The 15,941-nt window shown below is 37.5% G+C and overlaps 1 protein-coding gene across 1 annotated transcript in view; it reads right to left on the reverse strand.

Annotated features, from left to right (window-relative positions):
• tmem91 (transmembrane protein 91) overlaps positions 1–1,595 on the reverse strand; it is a 28,685-nt gene extending 27,090 nt beyond the window's left edge. The window contains exon 1 of the mRNA XM_041796906.1: positions 1,094–1,595. The gene's annotated coding sequence lies outside the window, so the exon portion shown is untranslated. The remainder of the gene's footprint in view (positions 1–1,093) is intronic.
• Positions 1,596–15,941: the final 14,346 nt, after the last annotated feature.

Consider the following 15,941-nt stretch of genomic DNA (forward strand, 5'->3'; position numbering starts at 1 on the left):
TGCCAAGACGTTGTCGGCACCTCACAGTTAATAAGTTATTAGCCAGGAGGATTAGGATTAGAGTTACCCTACCCTAGCTGGCATCATGGACACATTACTGGCACTAATGTGGCATCCATGGGCCTTTCAAGTGTTTTCCTAAAGAATATAAGGGCCTATTAGAGATACTGGTCATCTTTTTCACTACTGGTAACAAGTATATAAAACCCAATGTAAAAAAAGGTATAATACATATATCTCTGTAGCTTTTTACTGCTGATGTGTGAGATAAGACTGGAAAGGAGCAACAATTAACATGTTTGCTGCTTTAAGACGACACCTTTTAAAGTCTATTTTGATGGTTAACTAGCTAATGAAGATGTTAAACTGGTTATAGTTAAGGTAAAATCATTATAAATGAAGAATATTTGTTTTAAATATTGACTCCTCATGTGTATTACAAAAAGCTGTTATGCAAAGGGGTCAGAGGAGGTGGGAATGAGGGAACTAACATAAAAACAAGAGGTAAATCTACAAAACAGTCTTTCTATGATCAACATAGCAATCTAGATTCATTATAATATCTGTTAAAGGTTGCATGTCTGTTCCTAAACATATTCCTGTGCATCATGATTGAGAATATTCCTTAAAAGAATTTTATTCTTGTAATAAATATAAAAATCCTTGATGTAAACAACTGCTTTGTAAGGATGCCCAATATGTCAGGGGTTTACAAATGTTTCTGTGAGCGCTTTACTGCAGATGTGTGGGATAAGACTGCAAAGGAGAGGAGCTGCTTTAACACAATGTATTTTTAAATTCCTTTTTAAAGGTAAACCTCCTAATCAGGGTATTTAATCTATGATAGTAAACATGCAATCATTGCACTAGACATCTGTTAGGTTTAAATCTGCCTATCTTATGATTTGTTCTCCAAATGCTGTTATGCAGAGGGGTGATATGAGGTTGCACTGAGGGAACAAAAACAATCTTAAATCGTTGTGTACAGCCTAAATAACATCTTCCAAAGCAAATGAGTAGTCAAAGGAACAAGCCAGTTCAGAAATGGCAGTTCATAGAGGTTTCATGTTTCTTCCTTTACATCTCTTCTCACCTTTATGTCAGAACCCTGGAGCTGTCCTGGAGAAATGTGGAGATCCAGTCTGAAGCATCCACAGATCCTGCTGACACAGAGATCCACTGATGGCTTTGGATCAGCGTGGGCATGAGCAGAAGGTATGTGTCCGCTGTGTGTCTCTACACTTGAACAGGCTGTGTATCTCCTGGACGTGTTTTTGTGAGAGGAGAGGATATCAGCGTTGAGTCAAACTTGTTTACCTCCCGTGGATCTCTGCTGGCTCGGCTGTGAATACATAGAAATGCAGCTCGTCCACCAGGTGAGGCTGGCAGCAGTATTGTGCATGCTTTGTCAGAGACTCCCCTTCCCCCTGCTCCTCTCGCATCCTCCTCTGCTCTCTCTCTCCTGCTGTCTGAGGGAGAAGCTCTTTTGTTAATCCTTGTTGTGGCTGCAGCGCATCTCACACGGTCAACTTTCTTCTGCCACTCTCAGCTTTTCTCTGACTTTTCCAAATACAGCCCTCTTCTCTCCTCCTTCACCTCCCTCCGTCTCTCTCTCTCTCTCTCTCCTTTCTGCCTTTTCTCAGCTCTGCTGCCTTATTACGGCACTACCGCGGGGTCCTAAAGCCCGTTATCTGTCAGCCTGAGCTTATTCAATCTACTCATAGGTTCTCATAAGGACAAAAGAAAGAACTAATGTTAACTAAGTAAAGACTTTTCGCCTTTTCTTCCCCTTTTAAGAGGATTAGAAGGGTCATAGCTAGGGTTTAGGCTGGAGGATTGGGTTTAACACTAGCAGAGCAGGGTTAAGGTTAGCATTAGCAACACAAATGTGTGCTTTTTGGATGGCAGTGGATCAAAGATGGACTGTTTACCATCCAGCAAAAAATTGTTGAAAAGATGGGAAAAAAAAAACGTCTTGACTCACATCTAAACAATGTCTAGATTTAATTAAAAAAGTGAAAGGTGAAAAGCTGTAATTTTCAGGTCATTGAAAAGACCTCGCGGTAATATAGTCATATTTTAAACAACTATTATTGGGCTAAATCAGACAGACAAAACATAGCCCAATTTTCTACGACTATCTTTTGACAAAATTCAGGCTATGACTGATCAACTAGATTTAGCCTGAAAAAAAGACGTCTAAATGATGTCGGGTGTTTGGTGGACCAAAAATCTTATCTTGATATTTACAGCAATTACAAAACAGAATGTATAAGGGTAACCAAGCGATTAAAATGTTTAACTGCAATTAATCTTCCTCTTCTTTATTACTTTTTGAAATTACCAAATTTTGCAGTAGAAAATGTTTGTTTTTTATTTGATATATTTCTATGATCAACATTTAAAATCTGATTAATTTCTGCAAATAATCCCCCTGTTTTGTCCCATTTTGAAATTCCACTTTTTTGCACTTAAAACTTGTTGTACTGGGGGTTCGTACTGTTTTAAACTAAGGGTAACTGACTTCCTGCTAGTCACCGACCCACTTTTATTTTGAAAGAAAATAAGGTATTTTAGGTAGATCAAAGATTATGATATGAAGTTAAATGCAGCAAAATAAACTCAATATGAACTAAGAGCGAAATAAGGGAATGCTAAAAAGGAAAATGTTTGATAATACACGGTCCAGGTGACTTTTGACTGTCCAGCGAGCTGTCTGTGAATTTCTTAAAGTGAAATGAGACTTGAAGGAATGTTGGTATTTATCATCACTGGAGACGCTGCAGCTATTTAACTGAAGTGTAGAGGCTAAGCCAATGCTTGAAGCTTCTGAGGAGTTACACCTGGGCTTGACTAAATGACAGGCTAGCAAACTTTGCCTGTCTGACGAAAAGAGTCCAATGCAAAGTGAACTTTTTAACACTGCGTTTGTTTATTGCTCCAAAACTTAACTTAGAAAAAACAGTCCTAGATTCCATAGAAAACAATTGTCGTCCAAACATTTCTCCAACATGAACAAACTATTCACCCACGCCGGCCTCTTCTGTGGTCAAAAACTGTTAAGAATCCAGGCGGAACACCTGCATGAGCAAAGACTGGTTCCTATTTCTAAACTAGTGCTCATTGGCTGCGTGTGCTGAGGGGGACATTAAAGTATGTGATTAATGGGGGGGGGGTCAATGCAGAATTATGGATGTTAATTAATCGCGATTAATGCATGAATGGTGACAGCCCTAGTTTATTTCATTACTTTTTTCTGTGAAGAAAAAACTGCTTTTCTCCATTCCAGAATTCTAAACATTGATAAGATCCTGGTAAAAATCAAACATTATTGAAATCTGTTTTATTCCATGGCAAAAATAGAAAAAAATAGAAGTAAGAAGAATCACTTATACAGATGTTGCATTCCTTGGTGCACTGGTAAGAGGTTCAAACCCTTATTCTGACACTGTTTGGTTAACTTGTTAACTTGTTAACTCCATGTCTGTCATCAGGCAAATCCAATCTGAAACAACTGTGCCGGGTCTGAGAGTGGAACGGAGCAATCAGTGTCCTTAGAGGAGAACTAGGCCGTAAATACGAGGGGGTTTAGTTGTACTGGAAGCCAGTATCAATGGCTGCCATCAGTGAAGTGTTAAGCTTGGGTGTAGCTGTAGTATGGCTGCAGTTTTATCAGAACTGGGCCACTCCTCTTTAAGAAATGAAGGGCAAAAAACAGCACTGGAAGCTATTTATGTTTTCGCTTTTCTGCCAACATGCTTTGCATGAGTTAGCGATAGTTGCAGGTGGGATTTCATACTGTAGGCTGGTACGTACAACGGCTGCAGCTGCTGCAGTAATTAGCTCATATGTAGCTTTAGGATAGTGGCAGTTTTATCAGACCTCAGCCACATTTCTTTACCAAAACAAGAGCAAAGAGCCTCACTGAAAGCTTGTCTTGGTGGAGAAGATGTTTTTCTCCCAACCAGCCTTGGTATGAGTTTTATTCAACATGCTTCACTGTTCATAAACTACTGTAGCACCTCCCTGTCGAGTTCACATTACTACCAGTGCTTCACATGCCCACTACTTCATTTTGTCTTGTCACTCTGATTGATCATAATTAATGTGGTCGATGGAACATTTGTCCAATTACCTTCTGAGATTTTTGAAAAGTCCTGCCTTACTCAAATGCTTTTTACGAGAGATTTCCCAGATGAATGTGAATATATCCATGCGGTCTGACTAGAAACACTCATGTTGCATGTCTTTCCCCGTATTTCCTGTCTTTGTTGGGATGTCCCATTTGGGGCAACTGTGTCTCAGTAAGCAGAGTAGATAATCTCAACCAAAAGGATGGGTGTTCAATTCCCACTTCCTACAGTGACACGTCGATGTGTCCTTGGACTAGAAAGTTGACCCAAAATTGCTTCCACTGTTGCATCAGTGGTGTATGATTGTGTACAGATGCATAGGAATGGGATTAGTTTATACTGATGGCCACTCTACATAGCAGCCTCCGTTATCACTGTGTGAATAGCATTTTGAGTAGTCAGATGACTAGAATAGAACTACACAACCTCACATCAATTTATCAATGGCAATTTCTTGTTTTTGGACTCAAATGTAGAGTCTTTGGATATTTAAAAGGGCAGTTACTTTAATCAGTCCAAAGTTGGTGAGCAACGAGACAAAAATACTCAGTAGATAAAAACCAGAAGACAAGGCAAAGGCTGGTTCAGAGGGCAGGCAGAAGATCATCCATAAGGGTCAAACTCAGAGAAAATGCTAGGACGAGGTACACAGAGGAAACATTATGAACTGACAACATGAGGGAGGATACACTGGGGTTAAATACAAAGACAATCAGGGATAACGAGATAACAAGGATAATCAGGGGTGGACTGGAGTGGGACATGGAAGACAGCGTCAAGGGTGAGAGGCTTCAAAATAAAACAGGAAATAAACACAAAAATGTGCAAGAAAAACAAAAACATGACCTAGATAATTTGAGGGGTTGTGTTTAAATCATCTTTAAATAAAATACACAGAACATAAATTAGATAAAATAACAGTTCCCCTTGTAGTCTATACATTTCAAACACATTATCTTGTGGTTTATAAGCATCATTCCTGTTAGTAGTTCTTGCTGTAAACAATCATTTTCCTGAGTATAAGGCCATTCTTTTTTCAAATCAGCACGATTTTCCCAGCCTATCTCCTTTGAAAATAGATTGATATGTCTTATAATTTGGATTTATGTCCCTGCCATAGTCTCAGGACCCTAGACAAGCTGCAAATATAACATCCACACCGAGCAGAGAGGTGCTAGTCTGAGAAGTAGATCTCGTTGATGCTGCTGCATGAGGCAAACACAAAAATGGACAGAGGCAGCCATAAAAACAGAAACTGCAAGGCAAAAAATAACCGAGGGAGGTGAAGAACAAGGGGGGGTTGGTGTTATGCAGTGGCTTTGTGTGTGTATGTACCAGAGCGGAGGCAGTGATATGCCCCCCAGCAAGGATGACTCCACTTAGTGTCAGCCCTTTCATGTCTGCTTCACCCTATGACCCACTTTAGCTGCTCGGGCCAGCCCACATTAAGATCTCTAGTCAGAAATAGATTCAAGATGCAAAAACAATCATCCCTGCCTAGGGCTCATGCTCATTTTGCCTCTTTTAGAGAAAGCTGTGCTGTAAAGCTCAAGCATTGCTGGACACCAGCAATCAATGAAATCCACAGGGCTTAAACTGAGTATTTAATGAGGTGCACAGCTCTAAGCTAGAATCTCCCTCCCCTCCAAAAAGGTTAAACCTTTCAGCTGTTTTTTGTTTTGTTGATCATGTTTTCGGCTCTTTCTAGCCATTCAGCACAGTCTAAAGCTGACCATCTGATGCTCCATTTGTCTTTGGTTGTCAGAGTGACAAGCAGCCTCTCAGTCCATCATGAAGCAGGGATCAATACACGCTCCTTATTCTCAGCACATCCTCCCCCATCACTCTATTTTTCTTTTTTTGCATCCTCCTCCTTTCTCTCTCATCCCCTCTCTTTAGTCTCCCATCTCTCGCTCAATTTGTGCACGCTACCATCTCCCTCTTCTTCCTCCATCTTCATCTCTGTTCTACTCATTAGCTGGGGTATGCAGAGTGAAAGACAGGCAAGGAGAGATGAGGATTGATTTGGTAGGAGAGGGCGAGGACACTAATGATATTTCTCAGGGTAAGACCAATGTATGGCATCGATATTGTTCCCAAAATACACAATCGATGTCGTCCAACCTCTGACATGACTTCAGTTTTGACCACAGTACCATATTCAGACAGTAAAACCTGCAGTATGATCTGTCTTTTCTAGTTTCAGTGCTTTTAAACTTCTAAACCCCAGTGGAAAAAGTTTAGACAACCCTGCATCGGGACATCTGTGCCCCTGGCTGCAGACCACAGATTTCAGACGCCCCCTCTTGCACACCACTACTGTGAGACGATGCCTGTCAGAATGGAGGGGATGAAATTTACTGGTAAAATGTTTTGGATTTTTTTTTTTTTAAATTCAACTTTATACATAATCAAAGTCTGTCAGTCCCATTCATAGAATAACATTGCAAAATGAGCAACATTTCATAAATACATTAGAGAAAGCTAAGATGTCTAATCCAGGATTAAATTATGTGTAGACCCGGTTTAGAAGTAGTTACAACAGTGGCATGCTTTAGCTTTGCAAGCTTTAGCTAAAGCAAGCGTAGCTTCACTGGCTACATAGTTAACATTATACATAAGCCAATGTAGCTATAGCTAAAGCTAACAAAGCTAATGCGAACGAATTTACTCCGCTATATTAAACGTTTTGTAAAATTTTCCTACCACCTGACCCTAGCTTCCTCATTGTTAAGCCATATTTTCATACTAGTACTATTACACCCATTTCAACAAAGTTTTGAATACAGGACTAGTCACATGTTAAGTCTACAATATGTAGCCTTCTATTACTATGTTTTCTATGGTAAATATCACAAGTCCTTTTACCAGTACTTGAATTATATGCCTATCAAAATAATCATCCAAACATAATTATCATCTCACCAAACAACCGACTTTTTCATCATTGACTCAGATGTTTTTCTGCAGCTCATTGAGGAAGGGATGAGTTTGTCTCTACATCCTGACAAGGTGTCACCTTTAAAAATTTATCGATTTACTTTCTAAAATGTAAAAGCAAGATATTTGCTAAATTTCTGTCATTTAAGAAGAATCTAATGTGGCATTTGCTCCTGTTATGGTTATTTTAGGTGTGCTGAAATTCAATGCAGAGGTTATCCAGCACATCTAAAAAGGATCTAAGATCACCAAAACTTTAGGGCCACATCAGTATGGTATTCTTCAGAGTCTTTAGAGCTTTATTTGATTATTGCTGCGTTACTCAACCCTGCTCAACCAAAAGAGCCAAACTGTTGAAAAATACCTTAGCCAGAGCCACAATCTAAGTGGTGAAAGTGGCAAAAAAATGGGTTAAAGTGGCAAAAAAACAAGTTAAAGGGGGCAGAATGGTCAAAAAGTGGCAAAAAAGGGTTAAAAGGGGCAAAGTAGGCATAAAACGCCTAAGACTGGGTGAAAACTGATGAAAATGGGGATAAAAATTGGCAGAAAAGGGCAGAAAATAGTAAAATATGGGTGAGAATGGACACAAAAATGAGTTACAAGTGGCAAAAATTGGCAAAAATTGTAAAAACATGACAAAAAACAAGTGACAAGTGGGCACAAGGCAGCAAAGAGTGGGAAAAATTGGGGAAAAAGGGCCATTTAGTGGCGAAAGGCAGCTTAAATGGGTGAAAAGTGGCAAAAATAGCAAAAAACAGGATGAAAGAGTCAAAAACTGGATAAAAGTGGCAAAAATTAGCAAAAAGAAGTGACAAAAGTGGGCTTGAAGCAGTAAAAATGGATTAAAAGTGGCAAAAAATTGCAAATAAGGGCAATGGAAATGTCACGAATTACGGGGAAAAACTCAAAATGGAGGACCCAAATGCAGATAAAAAGGATTTAATGAAACAAAAGAACTTACTTGAACAAAAACACTGGAATCAAAATCAAAGAAACAAAACAAAATCCAAAAGAGCACGAGGAAGCACGAGGAAGCACGAGGAGTAACAAGCACTGGGAAGACATATGCAATGAACCAACACAGACACAGGGAGACACAGAGCTTATATACACAGGGAGTGATTAACAATGGCAGACAGGTGTGGACAATCAGACACAGGTGAAACTGGTGAAGGATAATCAAAGTGGAGGGAAACTCAGGCAGGAAGCAAAACTGGAATCACACACAAGGGAAGGCAACTACAAAATAAAACAGGAAACATGGAACCTAGCACAAGAAGCACACAAGGACTGAAAACTGGACACAAGAATCTAAACTACAGAAACACTGAAAACCATACAAAGAACCAAGGAGTGAAACTCAAACACAGGGAGTAAAACTAAACATGAGACATAGGAATTAACCAAACATGCAACACAGGGAATGTAAAACTAACACGAAGCAGGGAATTACTAAACATGAAACACGAGGAGTAAAACTAGACATGAAACAAGGAATAACTAGACATAAAATACAAGGAGTAACTAAACATAAAACACAGGGAATAACCTAAACATGAAGCACAGAGAATAACTAGACATGAAATACAAGGAGTGATAAAACATAAAACACAAGAAGTAACTAAATACTAGAACAGGAAAATACTACACAAGAAACACGAGGGCTAAAGAAAACTCCTAATAAACTCAAAACCTAATACAAGATCAAACTAGAAATCACAGAATTCAAAAAGGATAACCAAAGGAAAACTCAGAAACATAATAAATCAAAACCAGGATCATGACAGGAAATATACAGACAAATTTAAAAGTTGACATTTAAAGCCAACTGTATAAGTGCGAGAAACAAACTATTAATGTGACCTACAATGGATAAATTTTGAGGTCAAGTTTCCCTTTATTTAAGGTTTTCTCCAGGGGAATAATATTTCAAATTAAGACATATAAGAGCCACAAATCATCACAAAAGAGCCACTCGTTGAGTATCACTGGATTATAGGGTTGGTTATACAGTTCTGTGCTTAAGTTTTAGGCATATAGGGCGGTAAAGATTCACCACGGAGCCACAGCTTTCTGTGATGTGGCAGAATCGAGCTCACTCAGCAGCCAAGGTCAAGCTCGACGGCATTTCTTTTTTCCAGGCCTTTTCATCCCTGGTAACATGCTTGGAAAACACCAGCGGTTTTCGTGCCCTTGGGACATTTACAGTATGACCAGGGCCTACTGGCAAACCTACTACCCGCTCAGATGGTACCCTTCCCCGTGATTACTCGCCACATCCACCTCTTACTCTGCTCTAAAGATGAGGGCCTTTTTTTCAACCAGCTTATTTTCTGTCTTTCCCAAGACATCCAGAGCATGACCGGGGTTGTGTCAATCCTCCTTCCTGCCCAATGGTGCTCTTAGGTGGCTTACCTGTCACATCTATGCCTTACTTCATTATATTTGTTCCAAACATGCCTTAAAGAGGACAGTAGGCCGACTGTAGATCAGGTTGAAAGTCAGAAAAACTCCCTCTAAGACAGAGTATAAAGTCTATCATTCAGTGATAGTAAATGTATGATCACAAATGTGCAAATGTGTAGAATAAAGAGTCAGCTAGGCCATCTTTCATAAATCAGAATCACCAAAAATTATAAAATGATAAAGACATGTGAACATAACATCCTATAACACCTTTCTTAACTGCTTGCAAAGCTTTTAAACAGCAAGATACAAAAATGTGTTGATGGATAAAATAGGAAAAAGAAAGCCAAATTAGTCAAAATAAAATGTACATATGATCACATTTAACAGACTAAGAAAGAGTGATAAGGTACATACAAAAACAGCACAAACATGCCCAGTCAATGGAACAGTAAAAGCTGGTTTAAAAAGAGTTTTTTTTAAATAAATCATGCCAGTAATGAGAACTACTAAAGAACACACATACAACAAAATTCTCCACCTTTAAAAACAGTCAAACCACATTCACATGTCCGCCCTCTGGCTCCATTATCACTTAGTGAGTGCCTGTAGTCTGATGCTGACGGTGCATTTTAGCCTGCAACTGGCCGTCTATTTCAGATAAAACTCTTTTCCTTCTGACTATTTTTATCCTAACATTTTTAAAATCTTCATGAAACAAGAGCAACATCAGAGCTGGCACTCCTCACACTAAAAATGTCTGACTTTTGATAAAGATTTGGATTGTGGGATAAGGCAGGCTTCATGTCTTCTATTCTTTTGTGTATATATCCTTTAATGTTTTATGTGGTATTTTCCACTGCAGGGATTAAACCATTTTAATGCCAGGGCTCACCTCCCTGTTTAAACGTTCCACCAAAACTAATACCTTTCACCAACAGGAACAGCACCCATTCTTAAAGTTTCTATGAGGGGTTTTTAGCTGGTTATGAAAAAGACTTAAATTCAACTAATGCCTTTGCATGACCTAGAAATCAAACTAGACCTTCAGTGGAAAGATTGACTTCATGCCTGCAGCCGCTGCCACAGGATCAGTGTCAGTAGTGATTTAAAGCATGCTAGTGGAGGAAGCCCTTTTGGGATAGCCTAGACTAGTGGTTCTCAACTGGTGGGTCAGGGCCCAAAAGTGGGTCTCAGAGCTGTTTTCTATAGAAAAATGTTCCAAAATGTATGATGAATGGAAACGCTTGGCAAACATACATCCAAATTGTATTGTGCTCATTTTTGCCGTGATAATGTCAGTTTTGTATAACTCTACAAAACATACAGAAGCCTAAATGCCTATGCAGATATCCATGAGAGATCCTATTTGTTTCATATTGTTATTATTTCATATTATATTACTTCATTTAGAAAATACAAAGTTTTGAACCAAGAAATCCAGAGTTTCGAGTTTCATTCAAAGCAGCACCTCGGGCAGCAGCTGCCATCTGATGAGTGTGTGCATCTGATGAGCTGTAGACAGCTTAGAGACAAATACTTTTGTCTCTAAGTTGGCTCAAGTCAGAGGACAAGATTTCAAGGAAATACTGCTGTCAGACACTCCTGGTTCCTTGTCATCTTCCTCTCTCCTTGTTCCTCACCTATGTCAATGCAAGTAGCAGAGGAAAATAGGAACAGGGCAATGGGGGGGGAATGCAGGCCCGTATGTACAATGGCTGCCATCACTGTAGCAATTAGCTTGGATGAAGCTATAGCATAGCAGCAGTTTAATAAGAACTGGGCCACGTTTCTTTTAAATAAAGAGCAAATAGTCACACTGAAAGCTTTTCTTGACAGAAAAGATGTGTTTGCTCTTCTCCCAACCAGCCTCGGCATGAGATTTATCCACAAACCTACTCCACTTGGAGCTCAGGTTAGATGCACAGGCCCAGGACCTCAGTATTGCCTTGTCGCTCTGATTGGCCCTTAATTAATGTGGCAGACAGAGCATTCATCCAATCACCTTCAGAGAAATTCTTGTAAAATTCTGCCCTTTCCAAACACTTTGTATGGGAGGTTTCCCAGATGAATTTGAAATGTTTCCCATGCAATGGATATATGAAAGAGTTTATCTGGCATGCCAGGTTCTGGAATGAATGAAATCAAGCTTATATTGTCACTCGCATCGGTTGAATGTCAGGCCACTGTGTTTGCATTTATAAATTCAGTGCCTTTTTGCTGATGAGCTTGCCATGAACATTTTTGTTTTCCACATAAAATCTTTGCGAGAATCTAATACTGACATTCAAGCTTTCCAAACTTTCTCTGTACAAAATGTGCACTACACTGATTACTACAGCATATATGTAGACAGGAGTATTTATAATAGAGGCATAAAAGCTCAAAAGATAATACATTAAAAATAGGCAGCAGGATGCCACTATTTTATCAGAAACATGCATGTGCAAGATAATGGAATAGTCAAAATAAGCAGACTTTTTTTTGTTTTGATGATTTTAATTAAAAAAACTTTAAGCAGCTGTGAAATAAAGAATTTCTTTCTTTCTGACCACAAATAAATCAAATCAAATACAATCAAATAAATCAATAGCATCCAGCTGTTGTAGTAGTATAATGAGTCATCTCTTTCCCAAGAAGTCAAATGCAACGCCCTTGATTTAAAAAAAAACTGAACCCCAATGTTGCAATAATGGTGATGAAAGTAGTCGGATTGGCTATTTTTAGTGCCCTTGATATTTTTTGTTCATTACTGAGTTAAAAATGTCAGCCTCTTCTCATTGTCACCACCCCTCTCCCAAATTTAACCACCATTCTTTCAGAATTTCAACTTCTTATGGAACGTCTTCCAGTGTTGAGGAAAGTGTCACCAGACGAGAGTAAGACTCTTAAAGCCCTACCTGCCAGTCATTCCCACAAGCCGCTTTGAGAATAATGAGCTGAATGAGGATCGAGACGACTTCTAGGTTAAAAGGCGACGACCACCTGGGAATGAGACCACAGAAGTCACGCACAGGCAAAAATCTACAGCCAAAATGATGCTGTCTGATTCCTATAACAGCTGCCTTGCAGGCACAAAAACAAGGCTAGATTTTTTAAGTACATCTGTGTTTTCTTTTTTGCACTTGGGCTGCAACGTTTCTGCTTGAATGGCCACCTCAGCAAACCCTGTAAGGGTGGTGAAGATGCAGGGGGCCGAGGAGGGGAGGTGTAGAATTAGCAGAAAGCCTCAGGTGCTAAGTAGCTCAATAGGGAAACTAATCCAATACTCGCTGTGGAAAGGAAGTCAAACCACACTGGAAATCTAAAACATATTGCTAGAAAGGGCTGATCTGCATGACTGACTGATAACAGATTTAATTTATTCACTTTATAAATGAAAAGCGTGTGCTGCAATATCCAGGGTCCTCCTCTGTCAAGGTTGCTTTTTCTGCTCTGAAATGACCTTATTGATATTTTAGAAAGAAGTAATCTTTCATCCTCATTACAGACAAAGGATAACAAGAAATCCTGTTTGTGTGCCAAGCACTTTAGGGCGAAATGCAAATACAGCCGCTCAGTCTCCAGTCTGGGCTGCACACAGCTGATGTGTGCTGATTTGTGTGTTTTTGCTCTGCAGTGGGACGGGGCTTTACGCACCACTACAGGGGAAATGCTGCCTTTGTGCTCTTTGCCTCCCTAAGAAATAACACATGGAGAAAGTCGGGGCTCATGACTCTTTCATTTTTTTCCATGAATGTTCCCTCCCCACTTCCTGCCTCTGGAGGCCTGAATTATTTATCTTACACAAGGAAAGAAATGCTAAAGGAAACAAGGACAATCAGAAGGGAAAGAGCTCAGTGTGAGATTCCCCAAACACCCACACACATTCACAGTTCAGGCTCACCCCTACCCATGCATACGAAGGAATGTTCACATAAATGCACCATCATACACAAATGCATTGTTTTTCATGCTGATCTGTTTACATTAGAGGGTAGAGAGACCTTAGAAATGAAAGAGAGATAAAGGCTCAATAACAAGGCACCCTCTACTGTATCATGTCATTCACATCCAGGGGTAGTTTGTCCACATTGTTGTTGAAATGACCTCTCAAACTGAGATTTTCAGAGGCACACTCCAAAGCTAGAAGAAATCTCCCAGGATGCCTTGCAAAACTATCAGCAAGAGGGTTCCCAAAGAAGTGGACCAATTAAATGTCTTTGTGTTTAAGATTTGGAAACTACAACAAAAATCTAATATCATAACTTGATGCAGTTTTGGTGCATAATGCTCCAGGGAAGCCTATTTCTGCGACCTGTTAAAGAAAAAATAAGAAGAAATGTGAGATAGAAAGTTAGAATGTAAGGTAATAATAAAAATGTCCAAATTATTACATCAAAAGTCATAATAATGAAATAAAAAGTCAAAATTATTATTTAAAGCCATTAACAGCCATTAGCCATTTTTTTCTTAAATGAAATGATAAGCCATGATTATGAGATAAAAGGTGAAATTATGATTTTAAAAAAAGTCATAATTATGAGATTGTTAGTTCAATTATTACATAAAATAGTTATATAAGAAATAAAGAGACTCAAAATTATGAGGTAAAATGTCAACATTCTGACATTTTAAGGTCAAAATTAGGACATATTAAGTCGCATTCATAAGATAAAAAGTTGGAATTATTATAATGAAATAAACATTATGAGATTAAAAGTAAAAAAATTGGTTAAAAATCCCAAATATGGGATATTTTTCAAATGATAAAATTATTAGTTTTATTATGAGATATAAAGTTAAAATTGTGATAAAAAAATAGTAATTGTTATAAGATTTAACAAAAACAATAATAAGGAAACAGTGAGTCCATAGAAAGTTGGAATTATGTATAATAAAAAAGTAAACATTATGAGATTAAAAGTTAAAAAACTATAGGATTAAATCACAATTATGGGACAGTTTTTTTTTTAAATGATAAGGTTATTAGTTTTAATTATGAGATACAAAGTCAAAGTTGTAATAAGAAAATAAGTCATTGTTATAAGATTAGACAAAAATAATAAGGAAACATTAAGTCACATTTCTGAGAAAAAAAAAATTGGAATTATAATTTTAAAAAAGTCAACATTATGAGATTTAAAGTTAAAAAACCGTGGGATAAAAATTACTATTATGGGATAGTTTTTTTTTAATGATAAGATTATAATCCTTAATTATGAAATACAAAGTCAAAGTTGAGATTAAAAAAGTCATCGTGGGGCGCAGGTGGCAGAATGGATAAGGTGCGTGCCCCATGCATGCAGGCGGCCCAGGCTCGAATCCGGCCCGAGGCCCCTCACCACATTTCCCTCCCCGTCTCTGACTCCATCCACCATCCTCTCCTCTATCAAATTAAGGCAAAACATGCCCAAAAATAAACCTTTAAAAAAAAGTCATTGTTATAAGATTAAACAAAAATGATAATAAGGAAACAGAAAATCACATTTAGGAGATACAGTTGAAATTATAATTAGGATTATAAGATTAAAAGTCAAACTTCTGGTATAGTTTTTTAAATGATCAGATTATTTGTGTTAATTATGAGATATAAAGTCAAAATTGTGATAAAAAATAAGTAATTGTTATAAGATCAAATCAAAATAAAAGCAAGGAAACATTAAGTCACATTTATGATATAAAAAGATGGAATTGAAATAAAAAAGTAAACATTGTGGGATTAAAAGTCAAAATGATGGGATTAAAATCACTTTTCTGGCATAGTTTGTCAATTATATATTTTTTGTCTTAATAATGATATAAAAAGTCAAAACCGTGATAAAAGTCTTTGTTATGAGATTAAAAAAGTCAGAATAAGGAAAAAGTTAGTCAGAAATATGAGATAAAGATTAAAATTATGATACAACTTTATAATTATGGGATTAACAGTCACAATTATGACAAAAACAATCCTAAATATGAGATATAAAGTCAGAATTATGTATAAATTGTCTAAATTATGCAATAGAAAGGCACTATGTTATTACAAAAAAAAATATGAGACTGAAATAATTCTGGGATTGTAAATCAAAATAATGAAAAATCTACTCAGACTTATGAGATACAAAGTTGAAATGATGATTTTAAAAGAATTTATGATAATGGTATTAGCAGTCAAATTATTTCAAAGGAATCATAACTATCAGATATAAAGTCAGAATTATGAGGGTAAAAATCTCAAAATTATGAAGTTGTCTTAATTATAAGATTAAAAAGTCACTATGACAAAGTAAAAATTCTTAGATGGAAACAATAATTATTAGATAAAAAGTCAAAATTGTGATAAAAAGCCAATGTTTTGAGATTTTAAAAAGTCAGATAATGAAAATGTTAATCACAATAGTAAGATTGAAAATAAAATTAAGATAAACAGTTACAAATATGGTAATTATGACCAAAAAAAAACGTAACTGTGAGGTACAAAATCAGAATTACTAGATC

This window comes from Cheilinus undulatus, linkage group 2 (assembly GCF_018320785.1).
Source record: "Cheilinus undulatus linkage group 2, ASM1832078v1, whole genome shotgun sequence".
Classification (NCBI taxonomy): Eukaryota; Metazoa; Chordata; class Actinopteri; order Labriformes; family Labridae; genus Cheilinus; species Cheilinus undulatus.